At 37.1% G+C, this 27,318-nt stretch overlaps 1 protein-coding gene across 6 annotated transcripts in view; it reads left to right on the forward strand.

Annotated features, from left to right (window-relative positions):
- HS3ST5 (heparan sulfate-glucosamine 3-sulfotransferase 5) overlaps positions 1 to 27,318 on the forward strand; it is a 289,927-nt gene that overhangs the window by 164,475 nt on the left and 98,134 nt on the right. For 4 of the 6 annotated variants that reach the window (XM_043890408.1, XM_043890404.1, XM_043890407.1 and 1 more), the window contains one exon: positions 6,140 to 6,252. The exons of 1 other annotated variant lie outside the window; for it this stretch is intronic. The gene's annotated coding sequence lies outside the window, so the exon portion shown is untranslated. The remainder of the gene's footprint in view (positions 1 to 6,139; positions 6,253 to 27,318) is intronic. One more of the 6 variants, XM_043890409.1, reaches the window with a different exon arrangement.

The raw sequence follows: 27,318 nt of genomic DNA on the forward strand, positions 1-27,318 counted from the left end.
GCTTACAGTCTGCAAATAAAGAGACAACAGCATCTGTATGACAGGGACTTGGATTGGAGAGAACAGGTTCTACAGGCTCTAGGGAAAGGACATCTTGGGAGAGAACAGTCAGAGAGATCTTCCTGAGGGAAGTGACATCCAAGCTGAGATTGAAAAGAAGAGGAGACATTAATCAAAGTGATTGTGATAGTGATCTAGGCAGAGGATAAAGAACCTCACGTAGTCAAGGAACTGGAAAAATCCCTGGATGAATGAATGAGCAAGGGTACAGTGGAGTAGAGACAGATGAGCTTGGAGAGCAGCCAGGACCCTGCCCTGGGGTCACAGTCAGAGGGACACAGGATGGGAGGCAGTTTGCTGACTGGAGGTACCTCTGGGTATCCAAGTGAGATTGCAATAGGCAGAGCCTGCATTTCAAAAAAAAAAAAAATACAGGATTATTTGGCTTTGAAATTTATAATTTAGTAGATAACTATGAAGAAGTATGGAGAAGGCAATGGCACCCCACTCCAGTACTCTTGCCTGGAAAATCCCATGGACGGAGGAGCCTGGTGGGCTGCAGTCCATGGGGTGGTGGAGAGTCGGACATGACTGAGCGACTTCACTTTCACCTTTCACTTTTATGCGTTGGAGAAGGAAATGGCAACCCACTCCAGTGTTTTTGCCTGGAGAATCCCAGGGATGGGGTCGCACAGAGTCGGACACGACTGAAGTGACTTAGCAGTAGCAGTAGCAATGAAGAAGTAGTTAAATTTCTTGAAGTTTCCTGGCTAGTTTTCCAGAAAATTCTTTAACTTCTCTCCTGCTACTTTTATTTCACTGGATTACTATATCTGTAGCTCTGTTTCTCAAAAAATTTCAGTATTCTATGCTTAAAGCATTTTATTGATGAATTGAAGTTTTCCTTTCTAATTGCTCATCTTTAATTACTTTGCACTTTTTTCAACCATACATTTATATAACTAAAAGTGTTGTGTCCTTTCAAGAAGAAGTACAAAAATAGAAAATATAACAGTCTCTAGTGTTACTCTGAGAGTCAATTCCATGGAAGTTTAATTCCCCATGCTTGTCAAAAGTTGTTAAAACAGTGCTTGCCTTTTTTGAATATAAAATGTGGGCAGACATGTACTAATATATCAAAAAATGACACTTTGTCAAAGAGGGCTTTCATGGGAAATGTTCTGAATAAAATGTTTTCTTTTTAAAAGAACCCAACCTGTTTAACATTCCAAAGCAAACACAAAAGAACACAAAATGCTTGAACTTACTGCCAGTCACAACAGTCAGCTTCATTTACTCTTTAATACTTTTTTTTTTATATTCCAAAAATTGTTCCCCCAAAACTATCAGTTTTATTCCATGATAACCCTGGTTTGAAGTAAAATAAAAGTAGCTCTGACCCTCCTCAAAATGGATTCTTTTCAGAATTACTAGCACTTCTAATAGTATAAAGATGATATGGTTGGCTATGTCTACCGTTAGACTCAGTGTAATTATATGTGAAGCAACAATTCCCTTATCTATTAGGAACACTTGCTGCAGCAAACTGCATTTCACTGTCTGGCAGATGAAATACCGAATTAAAATCTCAAACTAGTTTCTCAAGTTTTTTTCCCCCAGTCATTTAAAAATCTTTTAGCCTATGGGAAGATGGTAGCCAGAAAATAATGGGAAACAGATGGTGTTTAAAGGTTTGAGCAAGATGAACAAAGCAGATGTGTTAATATCTTCCTGGTCCTCAAATTGTCCCTCTCCATTGTGATTACTTTGAGACGGTTCTAATCCTTTGAACCTCTGAGGATGTTCAGAGTTAAGATAATGGTTGATAGTTGAAATGGTAAATGGTAAATCAATACATAATTGTCTCTGATCACAATCTCATATTATCTTATCTAAACAGGATAGATGTTTTTTGCATGTTACCTACATTCTTTGCAGAGATGCACCCAAATCTAGCTCTTGAGTAATAATATCTATTATTCATTGTTTAGGGAACCAGAGAGAAGGACTGAAAGAAATAGAAGCAGATGCCAGTTGAGGTAATTGAGATACAGTTTAACTTGAAGGAATATTGGAACGCCACATAATAGTATTAGTGTGAAAAGATGAGAAATATTCTATACAATTTTATTTGATGTGTAAGCTGAGTCAGATTTTATAGCCTGCTCTGAATTAAATTCCTAAAAGGTCAGGGTGAGGGAGAAGGATGCAGATGGCTTGAACTAATGTTAGAGAATTGTAGAAACAGATTCCCCCAACTATAAGCATTCATTGGAGAGCAGAAGGCCCAGGTTTTAATAAAATATTAGAAAAGTCTGCATATATTGGTATGAGAATATATTAATATTGGGAACAACTGATGTATTTTTGCTTAGGAAGTTAATTATATGTCATATATATAAAAGAAACATCAATGGCATATTAATATTTGATTCTACTTGTTAGCCATGCCAGAGACCCCCTCAGTCATACCTAATATAAGTGGCTCACTATGGCTTCACAACTGAAACCAACAAAAGATGCAGACTGATTCTGATTTCTTTTGTATCAAAATCTTACAGCACTTTTTGAGCTATTTTATAAATTAATTTCAAAATAGATGAGGCAGTAACACTGAGGTTTAGCTAATTATGTTTACATTAAATATAAGCATTTAGAATAACCATTTTAATTAATACAAGACTTGGGCAACTAATCACTAAAAATGGAATTGGTAACTTGAGATTTATCACTCTAAAACCACTTGCATCACATTTTTAATGAATTCTTTCCTCTACTTCAGTGGAAGATAAAATATTTCTCCCCAAAGTGGCTGCTAATAAAAGATAACCCTTTCTTGGGTCAAGGTTGTCAATTTGATATTGAATCAGAGCAAAAATGTATATTTACGTGCAAAAGTATAGCTACTGTTTGCTAAACCATTTTCAACTTGACTTATATTTTAGTTCTATAAATGCCTAAGAAAATCCCTGATAATTGTAGTAAAATTTATTACTGAAAAAGAAAATGGATATATTTTGGTGTTTGTTTTTTTACCATTTTTATAGATGAAACTCTGATGAAGCAAATTTAAATAATGTTGTGATTTAATTTTTAATTAAAATGGTATATAACAATTTCCATTGCAGTTGGATGTGAGGAATAACACTTTGAATAGCTTCAGTTTGTAAATATTTATACTTCAAACTTTATATTTGTAAGAATATACAAATATATACAATACACAAATATATACAAAATATACAAATATATATTGATATAATCAAATTTGTATATAAAAATGTATATTTAAACAAATCATTAGCTGATTCTTTTTCTTACATTTCAGTCTTTATTTTTCCTTTAATTATAGTTGATTTATAATATTATTGGAGAAGGAAATGGCAACCCACTCCAGTATTCTTACCTGGAAAATCCCATGGACTGAGGAGCATGGCAGGCTACAGTCCATGGGGTCGCAAAGAGTCAAACACAGCTGAGCAACTAATACTTTATAATATTATATTAGTTTCAGGAATATAACATAGTGATTCAATATTTTTATAGATCATACTCCATTTAAGGTTATAATAAAATATTGGCTATATTCTCTGTGCTGTACAATGTATCCTTGTACCATTTATTTTATACCTAGTAATTTGCACCTCTTAATCTACCCCCTTCTTGACCCTTTCCCACTAGTAACCACTAGTTTTCTATATCCATAAGTCTGTGTCTGCTTTGCTATATTCATTCATTTTATTTATTTATATTCCACATATAAGTGATATCACACAGTATTTATCTTTCTCTGTCTCACTTATTTCACTAAGCATGGATCGACTGCTAGGTCAATCCATGTTATTGCAAATGGCAAATTTTCATTCTTTTTTGTGGTTGAGTAATGTTTCATTGTGTGTGTGTGTGTGTGTGTGTGTGTGTGTGTGTGTGTACCACATCTTCTTTATCCATCCGTCTGCTGGTGAACACTTAGATTGCTTTTGTATCCTGGCTACTATAAATATATAATGCTGCTATAAACATTAGGGTGCATATATCTTTCCAAATTAGCATTTTTGTCTTCTTCATTTATATATCCAGTAATGGAACTGCTGGATCATGTGGAAGTTCTATTTTTAGTTTTTTGGGGGAGCCTCCCTAATGTTTTCCATAATGGCTGTTCAGTTTACATTCCACCAACAGTTTAGGGTTCCCTTTTCTCCACATTGGCTGGTTCTTTCAGTACAATATAACTATCATTTAGCACATTTACCCTGATACATGGTAAGTGCTTAATAAATGTTTGTAAATTGAGTGAATAAATATATTGATATATTTTGGAAAACATCTTTTAGGACTTCCCTAGTGGTCCAGTGGTTAAGACTCTGCACTTCCAATGTAGTGCACATAGGTTCGATCCCTGGTTGGGAAACTAGGATCCTACATGCCGTGCAGTGCAGCCAAAAAAAAAATCTACAAGATTCTCTTTTAAATTAATTTATTGTTATATCTTGCCTTCTTCTTTCACCTACTCAGTTAGAATAACTGATAAAGCTGAAGTGCATCCACTTACATCTTTGAAGGCAGTATGTTTTTCCTATTATCTATTGCTTTTCTGTGTTCTGGAATTAGTACAAATGTTAAGAATCTAAAAGAGAGCAGGGCCTTTACTGACTGAGACAGGGTGATTTAAATGCAAGTTAGCTCATTTTGTTCCTTGTACTAAGTACCTGCAATTACTGATTGTCTCATTTTTCTTCCATTGTGAAAACTGAGCTAATTGAAGGTGCTTCCCTTAGGGGACGAACTCTACAGTGTAACGAATGTTGAGTGCCCTCTTGAGTTTAGCATGTTAATTATTCATAATTATAATGATTTCTGTTTATTTGGGAACTTTAAAAATCTGGTTTATCAAACAAATTTAGAAGCAGAGTAGTTGAGGTTTTGTTTTGTTTTATATTAAGATCTCAGCAGGTGTTTGAACATACTAAGAATTTCTCATGAGCAATGAAGCCAGTTTTGGTTTTTTGCTTTTTTGCTAATAAATGGATACTAGTGATGTGTGCCATGTCCTTAAATAGCTGAATGAACTTTCTTCTACTCACTTTCTGGTTTCTCCAGAACTATTTGGGTGATATTGGGATTGTGAAGGGAAACATTGACAAGGATTCAGGTAGAAAACTGGAAATAATGTATGAAAGCGTGTTAATCAGAGAACTAGAGTAGATTTGGTAGCTGGTTACTAGCCAAGTATATAAAATTTTAAAGTCAAAAAATAAATAAATAAATAAATAAAATTTTAAAGTCTCCTTTCCTTGAAAGAGGGCTGTATGTGTGTGTGCTTTGCACTCTAAGTATATTTGCATCCAATGGACTCACGTAAAAGATGGATATTCTGGCTATTTTGGACTGAAATAATCTATGTCTACTATTACCAAATACATATTAGTGATAATGATGTATTAGGACTGGGCTCCTACAATCTATTTAGACTTCATACTGATTCTCAATAATAGCCTGAAATGACAATGAACTATTGCTTTTTAAAGAGGAGTTTGGTATCACAAGTCTGTTTCATTGCAATCTTTTTCATTTTCCCATCACTTTCTTTTCTCATTTTTCCAATACAACACTTTAGAGCCAACATGTACTCTGCATGTCTACTCAAGTCTCCTGGTAATCTATCAATATATCCAGCTTAGGAAGAAGCAGCAATTGCTTAATATATTCAAGTAGCAGCAATGGTAAGAATGATTGATGCCTAATCATCATATGGTTGTAAAAAGATCAGTTGAGATATACAATATATAACATTTTTTAAAAGAGTACATTTAACCACCCTCAACCTAAATCCAAAGCAGCCAGATCAGAAACAAGAACATTAAGTGAAAGTACATGTGGGTAGCCCCCAATTTACAAGTCCATCTCTGATCAAAGAGAACTAGCAATTGCATATTCCAGGGTCAGACTCAAATACAAGCTCCATTCTTCATCAGTAAATCATTTAATAAAAACACTGGAAGTACTGTTTTTAAAAAATGAAATGTTCTGATCATACCTAATATGCTTCTTCCAACACCAAGTTTTTAACCATAGCTAAGGAGCAGAGAGAGAAAAAAGATTAACTGGAAGATCACTCTGCCTCTGTCTCTACCCTCAGGTACTAACAGAGTGAGGGACAGGCCAAAAGCACAGCAGTAGGTGTGGAGAGGCCATGGAATATCCACCCGCCAGATAATCATCGCTGGAGTAACTGGAAGCATCTGAATGTAGGTATGTATACCCAGGGCTTCTGCTTGCTCCTACAATCCGTTGGCTAGCTTTCCCATCCATGTTATACACCTGCTGTCTCATCAGCCTTTTAAAAGTACTACTTGGCAGGGCTTGGATGTTCACATATATGCACTCAGCCACTCAGAAAAGCAGGGTGGCTCTTCAGCGGGAGGTCCTTTCTCCTCTCTAGGCTTTTAAAACATTCTACAAAATGACTTTCAGCTGCCTCCTGATTCTGTATTCTCAGCGTTCCCATATAGAAACCTTCCTTCTCACTGACACTGAGCCTTGGTTCCTGAGCACAAAAGGCCTTTGTCTTTGCTATCCCACTATCTGAAATAACTTCCCCCAGATCCTCTCTGCTGGTTTTAATTCTGTTTTCTAGGACCTAAGTCAACTCTTACCTACATGGGAACATCTTGATGATTCCCCATTGCAATTATTTCCTTCCATTCAAACACCTGTAGACCTAGAAGTCATACCTCTCCTCTGGCATACAACTTGTATCATGTATTGCTGTTTCTTTCTTCATGTAATTATCCTCTGTCCTCAGTGTAGCTGTTTATTTCTGGAGAGGCAAAATCTGTTGCATTTTGTACCAGCAACCAGGACTAGGGGAAATGGACTTATAGAGAGCTACTGTGATGGAGTTCAGTTCAGTTCAGTTGCTCAGTCATGTCTAACTCTGCGACCCCATGAATCGCAGCACGCCAGGCCTCCCTATCCATCACCAACTCCCGGGGTTTACTCAAACTCATGCCCATCGAGTCGGTGATGCTATTTCATCCTCTGTCGTCCCCTTCTCCTCCTGCCCCCAATCCCTCCCAGCATCAGGGTCCTTTCCAATGAGTCAACTCTTCGCATGAGGTGGCCAAAGTATTGGAGTTTCAGCTTCAGCATCAGTCCTTCCAGTGAACATCCAGGACTGATCTCCTTTAGGATGGACTGGTTGGATCTCCCTGCAGTCTGAGGGACTCTCAAGAGTCTTCTCCAACACCACAGTTCAAAAGCCTCAATTTTTTGGTGCTCAGCTTTCTTGACAGTCCAACTCTCACATCCTGTGATGGAGTAAGGTGACAAAAAGGAGTAGTCAAGAGCCCAGGCTGCCTGAGCTTGAGTTCCTACTCAGCCAAATCCTCACTGTGTGACCTTGGCAAGATTAAAAAAAAAAAAAAAAACTTTCTATGGCTTCATTTTCTCATCTCCAAAATAGAAATAATAGTAATATACCCATCTCCTTAAGTTGTAAAGTTTCAATGACCTAATAAAGAAAATCTTAGAATAGTGTCTAATACATGTCAAACACTCAAAAAAGCATTACTTATTTATTAGTATATACAATAATAGTTCATCTCATTTAATCTCTCAATAATACTAGCAGATAGATGGCATAATTCATATTCTAAAAACTGGAAACCTTGTGATCCTTAGCAGTCAGGTTACTACCTAAAATTGAGAGAAGAGGTTTAATGAGAACCAAGTGTTAGATCCTAAACCCTGGCTGTTTTTACTTTCCACCTGTTTCACACAGGTGCCTGGTGACTAGTTCATATTGATAATATGAAATTTATTCTTCTCTATTCTTATAGTTTAAGCCACATTCTACTCAACAAGTTTGTCTAGTCCAAGACACTGAAGAAGAAAGATGGAGAAAATGTGAAGTGGCTATTCCTACTCTAGGATGTTTTACAATTTAGATGATTCAAATGATGAAACAAAGCAGAAACATCTAACACATTTTTTTAACTTTTCATCTCTAGATTCCCTATAAAACTGGCTCTTCCATGGTCCCTCCCTCACCCCATGTAATAATGTAGGTTGGATATGGTATCATTGTCTTCAAAAATAACACTTTGGGGTTTGGTGGAATGTGCTACTTAAGAGTAAACTATAAAATTTGTGAATTTTAAAATTGTTTTATTCTAATTGAAATTATTTTGGAGAATTTACACAGAGCTCTGTTAAACTTGGCAGACTAGCCCCTCTTGGAATCTCTCTATTTTCTAGGAAATTATCAAAAATCTTGTTCTTCTCACTGCCAAAATTCCTTGGCGGCTGTTACTTCATTTGTGCTATAGCACTTAGCTCTGTGCTAGGATGTGGTGGATGATTGATGACTCCTTGGTTAAGTTGAATCTTGTCACCCTGCTGACAAGAAAGCTCAAGTTCAGAGAGTTTAACATATTGTAAAAATCACACAGCTGGCAAGGAAGAATTTCCAACACAAGACTGATGAACCTAGCAAATGATAGTGTAGTAATGGTGGTGAAGCAAGGGCTCAGTTCAGAGCCCTTATGAGGCAGGGACTATGTTTTGACACCAAATCTCAGACACGTCATAAAAACCTCTTCATGCCTCGGTTTGCTCATCCCATGACACTGTTAGGAGGATCAAAATATTTGAAATGATCACTGACATTATAGACATATAGTTACAGATCTGGTAAAGATAAACACTGAAACAGTGGAGAAATCCCCAAATGATTTGAAATTTCTAGTGGGTGATGGGAGGAAGGTAAAAACACTGAAAGGAAGCAAAGACCAAGCATGAAGAAATAACCATGCGTGTGGAGGGACTCTGGGAGCAGATTTAGAAAAGATGGCTCCGGTACCAATGCTGACCCAATGCTGTTCAGTTACCAGTTACCAAGTGGCAATTGTTGTTTTAGTTCTAAGTCATATCCAACTCTTTTGCAACCTCATGTGTTGCATGAGGCTCCTCTGTGTATAGGATTTCCCAGGCAAGGATACTGGAGTGGGTTGCCATTTCCTTTTCAAGGAGCTCTTCCCAATCCAGGTATTGAACCCATGTCTCCTGCATTAGCAGAAGTTTCTTTATCACTGAGCCACCAGAGAAGCCCTCCAAGTGGCAGTTATCATGTCCTAAAATGTAGATATAATGGCCATAATCACTAAACTAAGAACTAGACATCCATATGCAACAGTCTGATTTCTAGTGGCTCTGTGGCAAGCTTCTTCTTTGGAGGATTAAGAGTAATACTGTCCTTAAAATGGAAGCTTCAAAAAGTAAGTGCCCAGCTCCCAAAGTACCTAAAGCATCCTACAGGCCTCAATGGGATCCTGTCTGCCGCTTCTTGAAACAATCCCTTCAAAAGATTATCAGAGGAATTAATGGTACTCAAGTTGTACCTGATGTCTGGTTTTGACCTTGAAGATGTTTAAGGAAGTAAATGTATTTGATGAGTTATTAAACATGTGCTTCAGTTATTATGATAATAGAAACAGCTCAGTCTTAGAAGACTGAGGTGCCTTCCATTTCTGAACATTTAATTGCATGCCTGCTGAGTTCAGACAACAAGTCATTAATCTCACATAATACATTTATTTAGATTTAAGAAAGTTGCCCACATTATTTTCTATTCTTTTGTTTATATGCTATGTTCCCAAAAGCATCTGCCAGTTTTTTTTTTATTACATTTTAACAGGTTAAAATGCAGAACAGCTAACCTAGCTGATACTTTGAATAGTATTCAAGAAGTCAAAGGAAATTAATAAACCACTTTCGTAAGTTGTCTTTTGTGAAAGCCTACCTAGAGGAGACTTCCAGGATTATTGCTGATATGAAAAAGCTATGATGATACCTTTCAGTTTAGAAACTATTCAGTTTCGTCTGGCCAGTATCAACTGTCAAGTATTACTAAAACTCTAGGCCTATGATGATAACATATTGAACTTTTCTGTAATATCCTTAATATTTGCAGCTTAGCATTATTGTTAATTGTTAAGCATCTTGATGATAGAATGGGTAAAGATAATGATTTCAATAATATAGCAACAAATTGCTAATTTGGGGAATATTTTTAAGGTCTTAAGTTATAAAAGTATTTCATAAACTATAAGTCACCATAAGAATATTATTTTAAAAACAATTTCTCATAATTCCAAATTATGTTTTTCTGAAGAGTACCAGAATATAACAGAGAAAAGTTTTGCTACCTCCATTACTTAAAAAAATATTCATACACATGGGTTCCTCAATACATAGTAGGATGGTACTCATTCAGAGGAGACTCATCTGAATTATATTACCTTCCATTCATAGAGGGCCTACTCTATGCTAGACACTTTAAAATAGATTACTCTCAGTCTTCAGAATATCCTTTCAAGGACTTTTTTTTTCACCATATATCCTTATATAATTGAAAGTTCAGAGAAGTTGATAAAGAGATTAATAAACTAGTAAATGCAAGCTCAAATCTTTTAGACTCCTGTTAGGGAAGCCAGTTGACTCCATAATAGATCAGAGGTAATTAAAAAGAAAATTCTGAAGACAATAATAATAGCTACCATTTATTGATGTGCCAAGTATTGGGCTATGTGCCCTAGGAACTTTAAATTCATCATCCTAATAACCAACTCAAAAGAGTTCAATCATCTCAGATTTTTCAAACTAAGTGGATATTTTTGAAGTTTTTTTTTTAGTTCAAATGTAGTTGAAATACAATGTTATATTAACTTCAGGCTTACTATGCGGTGATTTGACACCTGCAAATATTATGAAATGATCACCACAGTAAGTCTAGTAACCATCTGTCCCCAAAACTATCATTATTGACCACATTCCTTATGCTGTATATTATATCCACATAGCTTATGTATTAACTGGAGGTATATAACTCTTAATCCTCTTCATCTGTTTTACCCACTTCTATCACCTTGCATTCTGGCAACCCAATGGGTGTATCTAAGAATCTGCTTTCATTTTGTTTTGTTGTGCTTGTTTGTTTTGTTTTTTTAGATTCCATGTATAAGTAAAATCTTATGGTAATTGTCTTTCTCTGCTGGCTTATTTTACTTTACCATAAAACCCTCCAGATCAACCCATGTTATCACAAATAGCAAGATTTCTTCTTTTTTTAATTGCTGGGTGATATTCCATTGTGTGTGTGTGTGTGTGTGTGTCTGTGTGTGTGTGTGTCTATGAAGCATCTTTATTCATTCATCTGTTGATGGATACTTAAGTTACTTCCATATTTGGCTGTTGGAAATAATGCTGCCATGAATATTGGTGTGCATATATTTTTTCAAATTAGTGTTTTTGTTTTCTTCAGGTAAATATCCAGAAGTAAAACTGCTAGGTCATATAGCAGTTCTGTTTTTAGTTTTCTGAGGAACCTCCATACTCTTTTCCATAGTGGCTGCACCAATTTACATTCCCACCGACAGAGAACAAGTGTTTCCTTTTTTCCACATCCTCAGCAACACTTAATATGTGTTGTCTTTTTTGGTAATAACCATACTGGCAGGTGTGAAGTGGTATCTCGATGGTTTTAATTTGCATTTTCTTGATGTTTAGTGATATTGAGCATCTTTTCATGTGTCTGTTGGTCATCTGTATGTCTTCTTTAGAAAAATGTCTATCTGGGTTCTCTGCTCATTTTTCAATTGGGTTTTTTTTTATTTTTGTTGTATAATTTCTTTGTATATTTTGGATATTAACCTCTTATCAAATGTATCATTTGCAAATATCTTCTCCCATTCAGTAGGATGCCTTTTCACTTTGATAGTTTCCTTCACTGTGTGAAAGGTTTGTAGTTTGATATGGTCTTGTTTGTTTATTTTGGCTTTTGTTGCCCTTGCCTTAGGGAAAATAATCTAAAAAAAGATATTTTTAAAACCAGTGTCAAAGAGGGTACTCCCTATGTTTTTCTCTAGGAGTTTTATGTTTTCAGTGCTTGCATTTAAGTTTTTAACTTATTTTGAGTTTATTTTTGTGTATAGTATGAGAAAGTTGTCCAGTTTGATTCTTTCATGCAGCCATTCAGTTCTCCCAATGCCATTTATTGAAGAGGCTATCTTTTCTCCATTGTTTATTCTTGCCTCCTTTGTCAAAATCGATTGACTGCATAAGTATGGACTTATTTCTGGGCTCTCTATTCTGTTCCATTGATCTATGCATCTTTTTGTGCCAGCACTACACTACTTTGATTATAGTAGCTTTGTAGTATAGTTTGAAATTAGGGCACATGAAACCGCCAGCTTTATTATTCTTTCTCAAGATTGCTTTGATTTTTTGGAGTCTTTTGTGTTTCCATACAAAATTTATGATTATTTGTTCTAGTTCTGTGAAAAATGCCTTAGTACTTTGATAGGGATTGCATTTAATCTATAGATGGCCTTGGGGAGTATGGTGATTTTAACAATATTAATTCTTTTAGTCCATAAACATGGTGTACCTTTCTGTTTGTGTTGTCTTCAACTTCTTTGACCATTTTCTTGTAGCTTTCAGAGTACAAGTCTTTTAGCTCTTTGGTTAGATTTATTCCTAGATGTTTTATGCTTTTTGATGCAATTGTAAATGGGATTGTTTTCTTAATTTCTCTTTCTGGTAGTTCATTTTAATGTGTAAAAATGCAAAAAAATTCTGTATATTAATTTATATCATGCCATTTTACTGAATTCATGTATTAGTTCTGATGGCTTTTTTGTGGCATCTTTAGGATTTTCTATACATACTATTATATCATCTGCAAACAGTGACAGTTTTCCTTTCCTTTACAGTTCCTTTCCAATTTGGGTTCCTTTTATTTCAAATAAATTGAATTTTAATATTCCCATTTGCTTTGTGAGAAATTTGAGGTTCAAGACATTGAATTACTGACTCAAGATAGCACCCCTGCTAAGTAGCAGAACCAAGCTGCCAACTCAGGTCTTGTCAAGTTCCAAAACCCATGATCTTTCTATAGACTTCCCTTGTGGGTTTCCCTTGTGGCTCAGCTGGTAAAGAATCTGCCTGCAATGTGGGAGACCTGGGTTTGATCCCTGGGTTGGGAAATCCCCTGGAGCATGGAAAGACTACCCACTCCAGTATTCTGGCCTAGAGAAGTCCATGGACTGAATAATCCATGGAGTCACAAAGAGTTGGAGACAACTGAGCGACTTTCACTTTCATGTTTTCTACAGACTATTATGAACTACAATATATGTCTGATTTGTATTTGAGGTTATGGGCTGCTGCATTTATCTTTTTCCTCTGAATTTATTCTTTGAGCAATTTTATTTTTGTTTGGAAGTTACTGAGCTTCTGTTAGTAAGAGATCTCGAGAAAATTAGTACTAATTCAATGACTATGCACTAGTCTGTGTTTATTCTAATAGTGCTCATGTTTATATTAAAGTCAGAGTTAACATTAAATATCTCATGTGTCCAGCTTATATTTTATAATCTAGAATTTCACTAAGAACTGAAGAATTGAAACATCTAATAAATTCAGGGAAACTGCCTCATTTACATAAGTTGGTATGCTGGAATACTACAAGTTACACTACTGAATAGCTTTCATCCTAATCTTATAAGAAGCCTAGAACAGTATTGTACATTCACTTGTTAAACAAATGTCTATTGGTTGCCAACTATTTTTATAAGTTTGTGCTAGGGAGATTAGCAGATAATAAGAACTCTAATGCCCCCTACCCTGAAAGAGCTTTATGAAGGAATCAGAGAGAAAAGACATGATTACTATTAAGCATCAAAACTGAGGTTAAGTAATATTGCAACAGTGAAATAAGTCATATTAAACACCAAAGAATGAATGGTTCAGTTTCATGGCTTGAGGTGCTGACTATGGGTTCAAGTGAAAAAAAAAAAACCTTTCTGAAGGAAAGCTACTGGCTAGGGAGGGAGGATGGATGGCGTTGGCTGGGCAGGTGCTTGTGATGGAGGTGCCCAGCCAGCAAATACCTTTATTATTCTGAAGGTTTGTGCAGGGAAACTGGAAAAGATGAGTTTGGAAAAGGAGGTGAGGCCTGATACCCAAAAGTCTTCTATTCTAACTGAAGACACTGGCCTTTGGCCTCTAGGGAATGGGGAGTCATTGAAAAATTTTGAGCTGGGGAATGATGTAATTAAAATAGTGCCTTACAAAAGATTAATTTGGCAGGATTGGTGGAAAGAACAAGAGTAAAGAAACTACTACAATAATTCAGGTCTTAGGTGATGAGATTCTGGACAGAATGACAGTGGGACTAGAAGGAGAGAAATAAATGGAAGAGATCATGCAAAAAATAACAACATAAAAGGAGATGGCTAGATATGGGAGACAAAGGCACAAAATTAACTTCAAGTTCTGTTTGGGAACTTTTATTAAGTACATAAAATTCATTGTATATTACATACAATATTCACGATCTAAGATGTCATTGGATTCAAGGAAGATCTTGCTTTTACTCAGTGTAGCATTTCCTTGAGCAAAATCTACAGTGAAGTCCTGCTTTCTAAGAGATAGTAAATAAAATTGTAAAAATACCTGAGAGAATAGTTCAAACTATGCATCATCATCATCATAATAATAGCCACAGTTACAGAATGGAGGTAAAAATTAGATGATGAAAGAAAATTTAGCAAATCAATGATATTTAATTTATCTCCAAAGTTCCAGTTTATTAGTTTAGCTAATTTTCTACCAAAGTGACTTCTAAAACAGTGAATTGATTGTCTAGAGTACATTGTTTTAATAAATTATCAATATGATTCTCTAGTAATTTGGGGTTTATTTGGTGCCTCCTCTAAGGATTAATTCCACTGTCTTCAAAATGTTTTTGTATAATAATTATTTTACTGTACAAATGGAAAAATCAAGCCATAGTGAAAGTAAGTTCAAATGATTCATCCAAGGTGATGTGAGAACAGAAAAATCTATCTTTCCTGTGGATTCAGTGGACTATGTAGGTAAAATGAAACTAGAAAGAAATCAATATTTTTTTTCAGTTGTTTATGTTTAATAAAAAAACCCAGTGCCAAGCAAATGCAACATTCTTCCCTAGAATGAATACACACAGACACAGACACACAGATACAGACACACACACACTGTTGCATTATATATATATCAATTACTTCAAAAAGCAAGTGTCATTTTAATATTACTTAGACACTGTTTTTAGTGCATCAAGTAAAACTTATTGTGGGTTCTAATATTAAGTCATTCCCCACTTAGCATTGTTAAGAATATTTATGATCTAGTATAGAACAAAACATATTGTTATCCATTTTCCTCAGCTTTGTTATAAAAGCATTCTCCAGTTGTTTTCTAGAGACGGATGTTGTCAAAGTTTGATGGTAATTTATGTTGTCAGTCCATTAAGTTGATTTTATGGCAGCCAACACTACTATTGTCCATTTATGAGAAACCCGAGGACCATGCTAGGTCCTAGCGAAGGCCGTTTGATACCTGTCCTCTCATATGGCTGACCTTGAGGGGAGTTGAGTTTGGTAATTTATGACAAACACCATCTAGGAAGACCTATTTGCGAGATTCACTGTCATTTAGTGCTAAATGATCATTGCTGAGTCCAGAGACAATCTGAGCTCCTGACAGAGCAATCCCATAAAAAATATTGCCTACCCACCCAGGTGTCCTTTCCAATTATCTGGAGTAGAAATTAATACTTTTAAAAGCTGCTAGTTTTTGAAAGGTTATTACAATTTATTCCAGTGGTTTCTTTTGCACATTATGATGAATTAGTTTATTACGCCATTATTTTCCATGTCAGCTTTTTAGAAGATTGAACCATAATGTTGAAACATTAGTGTGAATGGCAAACATACTATTTTACAGCTGAGTAATATATTTCTTTGAGAAAAATGTGTTCAGTTTTTAATAACAGGTAATTTTATGTTTATGTTCCCTAATGCTGTTGTCAGGCATTATTTATTTCTGTTTGGTAAGAAGTAGAGAACTTTCTTTTAAAATGTTAATGGTGGTTTAGGCAGATTTTAGAGTCATAGTAAGAATATATTACTTAAAAGTAGAAAATATAAATTGTAAGTGTTTTTCCCTGAAAGCTAATATTTTCTAAGGTTTTCTTGACACCAGTTTAATGTATGATTACTCTCAGGGAGAGTAATACTGCTGTCTCAATTTTTTCTCTAAATGTAGTGGGTGGGGAGGTGGATTTTTTTCTTTGTTTTTCTATGGTTCTAAAAAGTTCCAAGTTTTTCTTTAGCAAGAAAGTTTTTATCCTAAATGAGTTGTAGTTTCATAAATCATTTACAGGTACTTTGTAAATAATATTAATTAGTACTTAATTGAGTTTTTTTCAGTCATTCTTCTCTATTATTGTCTAGTAAAATTATAAAGAAGTATAGGTTATTTCCTATTTACCAGGTATTAAAAAAATACTCATTTTGCCTCTATATGACAAAGATTGATTAGATGTATTCTAAAGAGTACTCACTGTGCTCTACTTTTATTCATATAGCAAATATTTGGGGATCCTTGTTACGCCCGGCATTGTAAACTATGTGCAGTTGGGACAGAACCAGAGCAACATTTGAGAAATGGATTCTTTATTTCTGTTACAATTATTTTTATTCCTACAGTTTAAAAAATACAACTCCACAAATTCTGAGTCTTGAGTAAACTGAGCTTATAAACAAATTTGGTAACACTTTGGAAGCTTTACATTTGCTACCTCCAATCCCACAAATGCTTGCCAAACGAAATAGTATTTTTTATATCTCATCAAACACATTTGTTTCTTTAGCAAACTTTTCAATATTGAGGTATTTATTTTTGTTGATATGACTGAAACAAATGTTAGTTTAAGCAGAATTAAGAGTTATAACATTCCATAAATTTTTCTGAGTGTGCTAGAGAATTTCTTGATAACGTAGAGTCTGATAGCAGGAGTGCTAAAGTTTCATTATTCCAGGGAGTATAATTGTATTGAAGTATGGAAAAATGCACACTAATAAGTATACAGCTCAATGCTTGGTCACAAAGTGAGCAGGTCTGTGTAACAGTTCTCAAATCAAAAGACAAAAGTCACCAGCATTCCAGCAAACCCCATGTCTCCTTCCATCTACCACCTCCCACCCCAGCTCCAATAACCATTCTTCTGAATTGTGACATCTTGGATTATACTAGGCTCTCTTTTGAACTTTATATAAATAAAATCATGATAAAATTACAGCATCTTTTGCTCAGTATAATGTTTTCAAGATTCATCCATTTGGTTATATGTAGTTGTACTTCATTATCACTGCCACGTGGTGTATTTCTTCATTTAAATATACCATATTTTATTTACCCAGCCTACATTGATCACTAGATTGATTACAGTTTAGGATGATTGCCAAAAAATGCTTGTATGAACATTAACATATTTATCACTTGGTGAAAAGTGAAAGCATTTCTGTTAAAACTATCTTAGAAGTTGAATAGCTGCATCTCAAGATAGGTATTGGTCCAGACTTCATAGGTACTGTCAACCAGAGTGCTGATAATCTCTTACACTTGTTATTTTCCTTTGGACCCCAAGCTTAAAAATAATTGGAGAGAATTGGAGCGAATAATTTCTACATTTCTTTCAGGCCAAGAATTCTGTAACTCAGTACTTGTTTACAGTGGCGAGCACTGGCATCAATTTCAACAAAAGGCAAATCATGAGAATTTGCTATTTGGTTTTTCATTTTATTTCTCTATTTGCATTTGCATCTGGATTTGACTGTTAATGAACCTGAGCATTCACATTTTATGCTAAATAATGAGATTACACTAATTGCTATAGAAGAGCTGGAAAGTTTTCTGGTTTACTCAATCATATTTTTTCATGTAACACAATACTTTTTGCCAGGCTAATGGTAATAACTAGCTAAATGCAAAACAGTCTCTCCCTTCAATATTCCTGGTTATTTTCACTGGAGTAAATCAGAGATTGTAGGTATACATCTCTTTTGCTATTTTACACAAAACAAGTATTCAATACATTTTTGTTGAACACGTTCATTTTGTTGAACTGGGTTTTGGAAGGGAGGAGGACTTTGGGGGTTTCATAGAATCCTGGTTCTGCCAACTGAATTTGGCCAAATTATTAATCTCCCTTAGTCTTATTTTCTGCATCTGCAATGTGGAGAAATAATAAACCTTGTCTCATGGATCACTGTAAGAACAAGTAATGTAGCATGTGTGAAACACTTCACACAGTGCCTGCACGTGATACCCAATAAATACCAGGTGGTGTTATTGTTGTCTTTTTAATTTTAAGATGGGTATTCTTCCAACCTCTGTCTAAAATAGTGAAGATTCCATTGTTCATACTTTGTGTATAGGCAGATATGCTATAAAGTCAATCAGAACCTGACAGATTTTATTCTTCTTCCACAAATGTGTATTGAGTATCTACTGTGTGCTGTGTACTATGCAAGACCTGACTAATTCACCGTCATCAGTCCAGACACTGCCCTGGGCATACAGAGCTGATCTGCTTGCAAGTCCTTACATAGTGAATGTGTGGTGGGACTAGGCATGAAGGGGGATGTCCAGACACGATGGATTCCAGAGAAGGGGCCCTTCACTCCAGGAAGACTTCATGGAATAAGTGACAGCTCAGCTAACAATTGACAAATGCATAAGAGTTAACCAGCTAAGGGAAGGTAGGGAATGTACAGGAGCTAGGGCATACTGGCAGAGGAAACAACATGAGCAGACTGGAAGATTTTTCAGGAAGACTAAAATTTAGCAGGCTAGGTATGAGGACAAGAAAATGAAATGTGTCTAGAAGAAAAAGGTGAGGCTAAAAAGGCAAGGAAGGGCCAATCCATTAAGACCACCTGATACGAAGAGCAGACTCATACTCCAATACTTGGCCACCTGATGCAAAAGTGAAAGTGAAAGTTGCTCAGTCATATCTGACTCTTTGCAACCCCATCAACTATACAGTCCATGGAATTCTTCAGGCCAAAATATTGGAGTGGATAACCTTTGCCTTCTCCAGGGGATCTTCCCAACCCAGGGATATAACCCAGGTCTCCCACATTGCAAGTGGATTCTTTACCAGCTGAGCCACAAGGGAAGCCCAAGAATCCTGGAGTGGGTAGCCTATCCCTTTTCCAGCACATCTTTCCAACCCAGGAATCGAACTAGGGTCTCCTGCATTGCAGGTGGATTCTTTACCAACTGAGCTATCAGTTGGGAAAGCTATCTTTTCTTATTGGAAAAGACCCTGATTCTGGGAAAGATAGAAGGCAGGAGGAGAAGAGGATGACAGAGGATGAGATGGTTGGATGGCATCACTGATTCAATGGACATGAGTTTGGACAATCTCCAGAAGATGTGAAGGATAGGGAAGCCTGGTGTGCTGCAGCCCATGGGGTCACAGAGTCAGACATGACTGAGCAACTGAACAGCAACAATTGAATGGTTTTAAATGTGAGTATCTTGATCAGATTTGTATATTAGAAAGACCATTGTTGGTGCAGAGTGAAGACTGGATTAGGTGTGAACAAGACAGGAGGCAGGAAGACAAGATAGGAGGTTGGGACAGTAAAAAGGGTGGAGGCACCAGCAATCTAGATTTAGGTCTCAACAGTGAAGATGGGGAGAGGAGGACGGATAGAAAGTAGCTCACATCTAGGATGGCACCCATAGTCCTGGCATAGACAATGGGATGGACAGTCATAGTAATTCCTGAAGGAAGAAAACAGGAGGAAGAGGAGGTGGAAGTGGAAGATGGATGCATTCCAGGGGGGCTTGTTTGGTTTGAAGTGCCTGTGTTATCTAAGGTGCAGACCAGTACGTGTTGAATAAATAACATGTATTCAGGAGAAAAATCTTAGATGAAGATGTAAATAGCATGCTTATTGCAGCAGCCGTGTACATAGAACAGGTTGCTTAAGCAGAGTTGAGGGTGAGCAGATGAGACCTAAAACAGTGCCCTGAGGAAAAGGCATAGTTATGATATAGTTGGAAGAAGAGGCACCTTAAACAACTCTGAGAGGGAATGGCCACAGAGGTGGTAGGAAAATGTAGATTGTGGTTATCGTGATGGCCAATGGGATAAAATGCTCTTGGAAGAAAAGAATGAATGGCCAGTGCTGGCAGGTGCTGCCAAGTGTGGAATGAGCTGGATATTGAGACATGTAACCACTAGATCAGGTGACAAGAAAATTTGTGGAAACTTCACTAAGAAGAGGTTGTCTTTGAGCAAGTTGAATTGCAAATAATAAATGGAAACATAACAAAGATTTAATGACATTTGAGGTAAATGTGATGACTAAATAGCATGTTATATAACTAAGTTAGTAAGGTAATTACTCTGAGATCTGTTAAATACATATTTAAAACTTAAATACAATAACTACAAAATACCTACCACTTTAATCATGCTTTATTTTTCCAAAATGGGTTTTCATAACTGGTGTAATATATAACTTTGAATCATAAAAATGTTCTTTAGAAGAATATAGATAAATATATTAATCAAATTGTTAGAAACTCACCTCTTGATGGAACTCAGCTAAGAATTCTCAAGAAACAGGAATGGGGTGAAGGAGGACATTCCTTTTAGAGAAATTCCTTTTGGAGACTTTTTTGTCAATGTTGGAAAGGATAGCAGGTGGAAAAAGAGCAAAGAGGAATTCCAATAACAAGGAAGCTTCCTGTCCTTTGTTGTTGTTCAGCCACTAAGTCGTATCTGACTCTTGCAACCCCATGTACTGTACCACACCAAGCTTCCCTATCCTTCACTATCTCTCAGAGTTTGCTCAGATTCATGTCTATTGAGTCAGTGATACTATCTAACCATCTCATCCTCTGCCACCCGCTTCTCCTTTTGGCTTCAATTTTTCCCAGCATCAGGGTCTTTTCCAATGAGTCAGCTCTTCACATCAGGTGGCCAAATTATTGGAGCTTCAGCTTCAGCATCAGTCCTTCCAATGAATATTTGGGGTTAATTTCCTTTAGGATTGACTGGTTTGATCCCCTTGCAGTCCAAGGAACTCTCAAGAGTCTCCACCATCACAGTTCAGAAGCATCAATTCTTGGGTGCTCAAACTTCTTTATGGTCCAACTCTCACATCTGTACATGACAGAGAAAACCATAGCTTTGACTATATGGACCTTTGTTGGCAAAGTGATATCTCTGCTTTGTTACACGCTATCTAGGTTGGTCATGGCTTTTCTTCCAAGGAGCAAGTGTCTTTTAATTTCATGGCTGCAGTCATGGTCTGCAGTGATTTTGGAACCCAAGAAAATAAATTCTGTCACTGCTTCCAATTTTTCCTCATCTATTTGTCAGGAAGTGATGGGACTGGATACCATGATCTTAGTTTTTTGAATGCTGAGTTTTAAGCCAGCTTTTCATTCTTCTCTTTCACCCTCATCAAGAGGCTCTTTAAGTTCCTCCTGCTTTCTGACATTAGGATGGTATCATCTGTGTATCTGAAGTTGTTGATATTTCTGCCAGCAATCTTGATTCCAGCTTGTGATTCATCCCAGCCCAGCATTTCACATTATGTATTCTGAATATAAGTTAAATAAGCAGAGTGACAGTATAGAGCCTTGACAAACTCCTTTCTCAATTTTGAACCAGTCCACTGTTCCATGCCCAGTTCTAACTATTGCTACTTGACCTGCATACAGGTTTCTCAAGAAACAAGTAAGATGGCCTGGTATTCCCATCTCTTTAAGAATTTTCCACAGTTTGTTTTAATCCACACAATCAAAGGCTTTAACGTGGTCAATGAAGCATATGTTTTTCTGGAATTCCTTTGCTTTCTCTATGATCCAACAGATGTTGGCAATTTGATCTCTGGTTCCTCTGTCTTTTCTAAACATGGCTTGGACACCTGGAAATTCTTGATTCATGTACTGCTGAAGCCCAGCTTGAAGGATTTTGAGCAAAACCTTACTAGCGTGCTAAATGAGCATGATTATATGATAATTTGTACATTCTTCAGTACTGTCCTTCTGCTGATTTTTCCAAATTTCCTGGCATATTGAGTGCAGCACTTTCACAGCGTCTTTTAGGATTTGAAATAGCTTAGCTGGAATTCCATCCCCTCCACTAGCTTTGTTCATAGTGATGCTTCCTAAGGCCCACTTGACTTGACACTCCAGGATGTATGGCTCTAGGTGAGTGACCACACCATCATAATTATCCAGGTCATTAAGACCTTTTTTGTATAGTTCTTCTTTGTATTCTTGCCACCTCTTTTTAACGTCTTCTACTCCTGTTAGACACTTACCATTTCTGTCCTCTATTCTGCCCATACTTGCATAAAATATTCCCTTGATATCTCTGATTTTCTTAAATAGATCTCTAGTTTTTTCCATTCTATTATTTTCCCATTTCTATTATTTCTATTATTACTTCTTTGCACTGTTCACTTAATAAGGTCTTCTTTTCTCTTCTTTCTATTCTCTGGAACTCTGCACTCAGATAGGTATATTTTTCTCTTTCTCCCCTGCTTTTTCTCTTTTCTTTCCTTAGCTATGTGTAAAGCCTTCTCAGACAACCACATTTGCCTTCTTGCATTTCTTTTTCTTTGAGGTAGTTTGGCCACTGACTCCTATACGGTGTTGCAAACCTCTGTCCATAGTTCTTCAGGCTGTCTGTCTACCAGATCCAATCTCTTGAATCTATTTATCACCTCCAGTGTATAATCATAAGGGATTTGATTTAGGTCATACCTGAATGGCCTAGTGGTTTTCCCTACTTCAATTTATGCCTGAATTTTGCAATAAGGAGCTGATGATCTGAGCCACAGTCAGCTCCAAGTATTGTTTTTGCTGACTATACAGAGCTTCTCCATCTTTGGCTGCAGAGAATATGATCAATCTGATTTCGGTATTGACCATTTGGCCATGTCCATGTATAAAGTTGTCTCTTGTGTTGTTGGAAAAGGGTGTTTGCTATGACCAGTGTATTGTCAGTGTGTTCTCTTGACAAAACTCTGTTAGCCTTTGCCTTGCTTCATTTTGTACTCCAAGGCCAAACTTTGCTGTTACTCCAGGTATCTCTTGACTTCCTACTTTTTCATTCCAATCACCTATGAAGAAAAGGACATCTTTTGGGGGTGTTAGTCCTAGAAGTCTTGTAGGTCTTCATAGAACTGTTCAACTTCAGCTTCTTCAGCATCAGTGGTTGGGGCATAGACTTGGATTGCTGTGATGTTGAATGGTTTGCCTTGGAAATGAACTGAGATCGTTCGGTTGTTTTTGAGATTGCACTCAAGTACTGCATTTCAACTCTGTTTTTGACCAAGAAGACTACATTTCTTCTAAGGGATTCTTGCCCACAGTAGTAGATATAATGGTCATCTGAATTAAATTCACCCATTCCCGTCCATAGCTCACTGCTTCCTAAGATGTCACTGTTCACTCTTACCATCTCCTGCTTGACCATGCCAAGGTCCTGCTTGATTCATGGACCTAACAGTCCAGGTTTCTATGCAGTATTATTCTTTTTAGCATTGAACTTTACTTTCACCACCAGACACATTCACAACTGAGCGTGGTTTCTGCTTTGGCCTAGTAGCTTCATTCTTGCTGGAGCTATTAGTAATTGTCCCCTGCTCTACCCCAGTAGAATATTGGACACATACTGACATGGGGGACTCATCCTTTAGTGTCATATCTTTTTGCCTTTTCATTCTGATCATGGAGTTCTCCAGACAAGAATACTGGAGTCGTTTGCCATTCACCCCTCCAGTGGAACCACGTTTTGTCAGAACTCTCCACTATGACCCATCCATCTTATGCACAGCATGGCTCATAGCTTCATTGAGTTATGCAAGCCCCTTTGCAGTGACAGGGCTGTGATCCATGTCCTTTCATTTACATATATGCAGAGTCAATCTCGGAGAGAGAATAAACTCCTTGGAGGAAAATTCAGTGATTCATTGTTGTGAGTTAAGAGGACACTTGTTATAAATCGTAAGCCAGAGAAACAAGTTCTGTTTCCCCTGCCCTGTTCCACTGTTGAAAATTAATTTTCCTCAGGATTTTTTTCCTGGTGGCTGTTATTTACAGTATCATCCACCCAGACAACTCTTTCATTTCCACCAGCAGCTCCTGTTGGGGAACCAAGGTTGAAGCATAGCAAATTAGTTTTGGAGTGTGTAGGAAGGCTGTGTGAAAGCACTGCTTCCAATTCATCTATAAGTGTGGGGTGTGTTTATCCTCACATTTTGCATCAGGTGCAAGCCCAGTTTAATGTGTGAGATTTGTGTTTAAAAGTGATGGGGAGGGAAAGGGGATCAGAATGGGGAACACATGTAAATCCATGGCTGATTCATGTCAATGTATGGCAAAAACCACTACAATATTGTAAAGTAATTAGCCTCCAACTAATAAAAATAAATGGAAAAAATAAATAAATTTTTTAAAAAGTGATTTGAAAAGAATCATGTTTGGGGAATTTTTCCTTTTAAAAATATGTAAAGTCATGTAGGTGGATAGTATGGCTCCTTTCATGGACAGGGCATGTTCCCACGGTTGCTTCAGTGTTCAAGAGCAGAGCTGAGGATCTGTTTGCTCTGTGGAGCTGTTAGTCTGTGGCAGGGCTATGCAGGGTACCCCTCACCCTCATCTTCCACCTCCTGAGTGAGCACCCCTGCTCTGGGCATGGAGCATTCTGTTCTCACTTTATCTCCAGCAGAGCCCTGAGGTTGACACTCCAATTATATTCACTTTACTGAAAGGAAAATTCAGCACTTGAGAAATTAAGTAGTTTGTCCAAGTACACAACTAATAAATAACAAGACCTGGGTTCAATCCCAGGTTTTTCCACAATGACATAATGGAAATAAAGAGTGATGTGCTTGCTTTGTTAGTTTTTGGTTTTGGTTTTTTTGGCTTTTTGCTTTCTTTCCAAGTTATGAATGGAGAACAGAAAACTAATATTGTGTTCTAACACAGGCTTCCCTTTTCTTTTTTCTCCTTTCTTTCAATATTCTTTCTTTTCCTTTATTCTATATGTCTATTTATATTTTATTACTTATTTTTGTTTAGTTCACTCATTCAGTCGTGTCCGACTCTTTGTGACCCCGTGAACCACAGCACGCCAGGCCTCCCTGTCCATCACCAACTACTGGAGTCCACCCAAATCCACATCCATTGAGTCAGTGATGTCTTCCAACCATCTCATCATCCCCTTCTCCTCCTGCCCTCAATCTTTCCCAGCATCAGGGTCTTTTCAAATGAGTCAGCTCTTCGCATCAGGTGGCCAAAGGATTGGAATTTCAGCTTCAACATCAGTCCTTCCAAAGAACACCCAGGACTGATCTTCTTTAGGATGGACTGGTTGGATCTCCTTGCAGTCCAAGGGACTCTCATGAGTCTTTTCCAATACCACAGTTCAAAAACATCAATTCTTCGGTGCTCAGCTTTCTTTGTAGTCCAACTCTCACATCCATACATGACCACTGGAAAAACCATAGCCTAGACTAGACAGACCTTTGTTGACAAAGTGATGTCTCTGCTTTTTAATATTCTGTCTAGGTTGGTCATTACTTTCCTTCCAAGGAGTAAGTGTCTTTTAATTTCATGGCTGCAATCACCATCTGCAGTGATTTTGGAGCCCAGAAAAATAAAGTCAGCCACTGTTTCCACTGTTTCCCCATCTATTTGCCATGAAATGATGGGACTGGATGCCATGATCTTAGTTTTCTGAGTGTTGAGCTTTAAGCCAACTTTTTCACTTATCTCTGTAGACCGCTTAAAAGTGAGGAAGAAGAGAGATATTTTATTAAGAGATAAAGAGATATATTAAAATTTAGTACCATAATCAAACAGGATATTTAATTGAGTCAAACACATTCATGTTAAGCATGAGATATTATTCCACAAAATAATTAGCATAAAGTTGTTCAACAAATGCTTCTTAAAAAAAAAAAATACAAACACTATAGTGTATACAGAAGTCAAAATATAATGTCACACATGAAGCTTGTATGAGGTTGTATAAGCTGGTATCACTATTACCTCAATAAAAAAAATTAAATAAAAAAAAAAAAAGAAAGAAAGTTTATTTTATTTTTATTAGTTATTTGGCTACTCCAGTTCTTAGTTGCATTATGTGAAATCTAGGTCCCTGACCAGGGATTGAACCTGGGCCCTCTGCATTCGGAGCACAGTCTTAGCCACCAGACTACCAGGAAAGTCCTAACAAATACTTCTTGAGCACCTACTACTTATACATATAGGGCTCTCCTGTGTGCTGGGTCAAAGGTAGTACACAAACCAGATGGCAGATGGCCTGCCTTCCTGGAGCTGACATTCTAGGTGGGAGTTGAGGATGAAGAAGGTAGACGATAAACACATGTATAACAAGGAGAGTTGTGAAACAGAAGGCAAAGTCAAGTAGAAAGGGAGTGCCAAGGGGATGGGAGGAGAGGGATCGTCAGAGAAGACATGTGATGGAAGACAGTCAGGGAAGATGCTTTAGATGAGTTAAAGGTTGATAGAAACCACAGGGAGCAAACCCTGAGATGCACTGCATCTCAGGAAGAGGAAGCCTGACCAGCAAACCCAGAGTCAGGGACTTGTCAAGCGTTTGTGTGTTCCTACCTCTGCCTTCTTCCAGGCCAGGAGGCCAGGTGACCAAACTGAATAGGTTAGGGGAATGGAGAATGGCTAGGGAGCTACTGAATCAGACAAACATGGTAATAGGGCAGATGGTCTGACGTCATAGGTCCTATAGGCCATGTAAGAACTTTATTCAAATCTAATAAGCAAATCACATTTAGAGTAAATATTGCTTTAATAATGTCCAACCCAAGTTTTATGAGTTTACTCCTCTTTTAGGTTTCCTTTCTGTTAATAAATAGATTCAGTTGGATGATTTGTCTTGAAGCCAAGGAGAGCAGGATCAGAAAATAAGCAAGCTGCCACTCCCCTCTCCTTCCCCAGGGCAGGCTGCAATAAAAGATCACCGATTTCTCTGGTCTCACTGCAAAAGATCAGCGCTCACCATGAGATGAACCACTCCTGGCATATAGCCTTTCACTCGCAGATTTTTCCATCTCTGCTCCCTCACCCACTGCCATTTATTAACACCCTGAAGTTCAGGAACCAAGTCTCCAGCAGCTGAATTTTCTTCTGCTTCTGCCCACTTGCCTGACCTAGGAAATAAAACCTACTGTCATCCTCTGTGCTCCTCACTGAACCCCCTCCTGACCCCATGTGCATTCAATCCACTTGAGTCTCCTAGGTAATTCCTTCCTGCTCACTCTTGCCCACTTGAAGGGACCTGTACAGCAAAAATCTGAAGGTAAAATAATCTTGACCTTTCTGAGTCATGGATTTCCATCCAAAATGGACCTG

Source organism: Cervus elaphus, chromosome 28, assembly GCF_910594005.1.
Source record: "Cervus elaphus chromosome 28, mCerEla1.1, whole genome shotgun sequence".
In the NCBI taxonomy this organism is placed as follows: domain Eukaryota; kingdom Metazoa; phylum Chordata; class Mammalia; order Artiodactyla; family Cervidae; genus Cervus; species Cervus elaphus.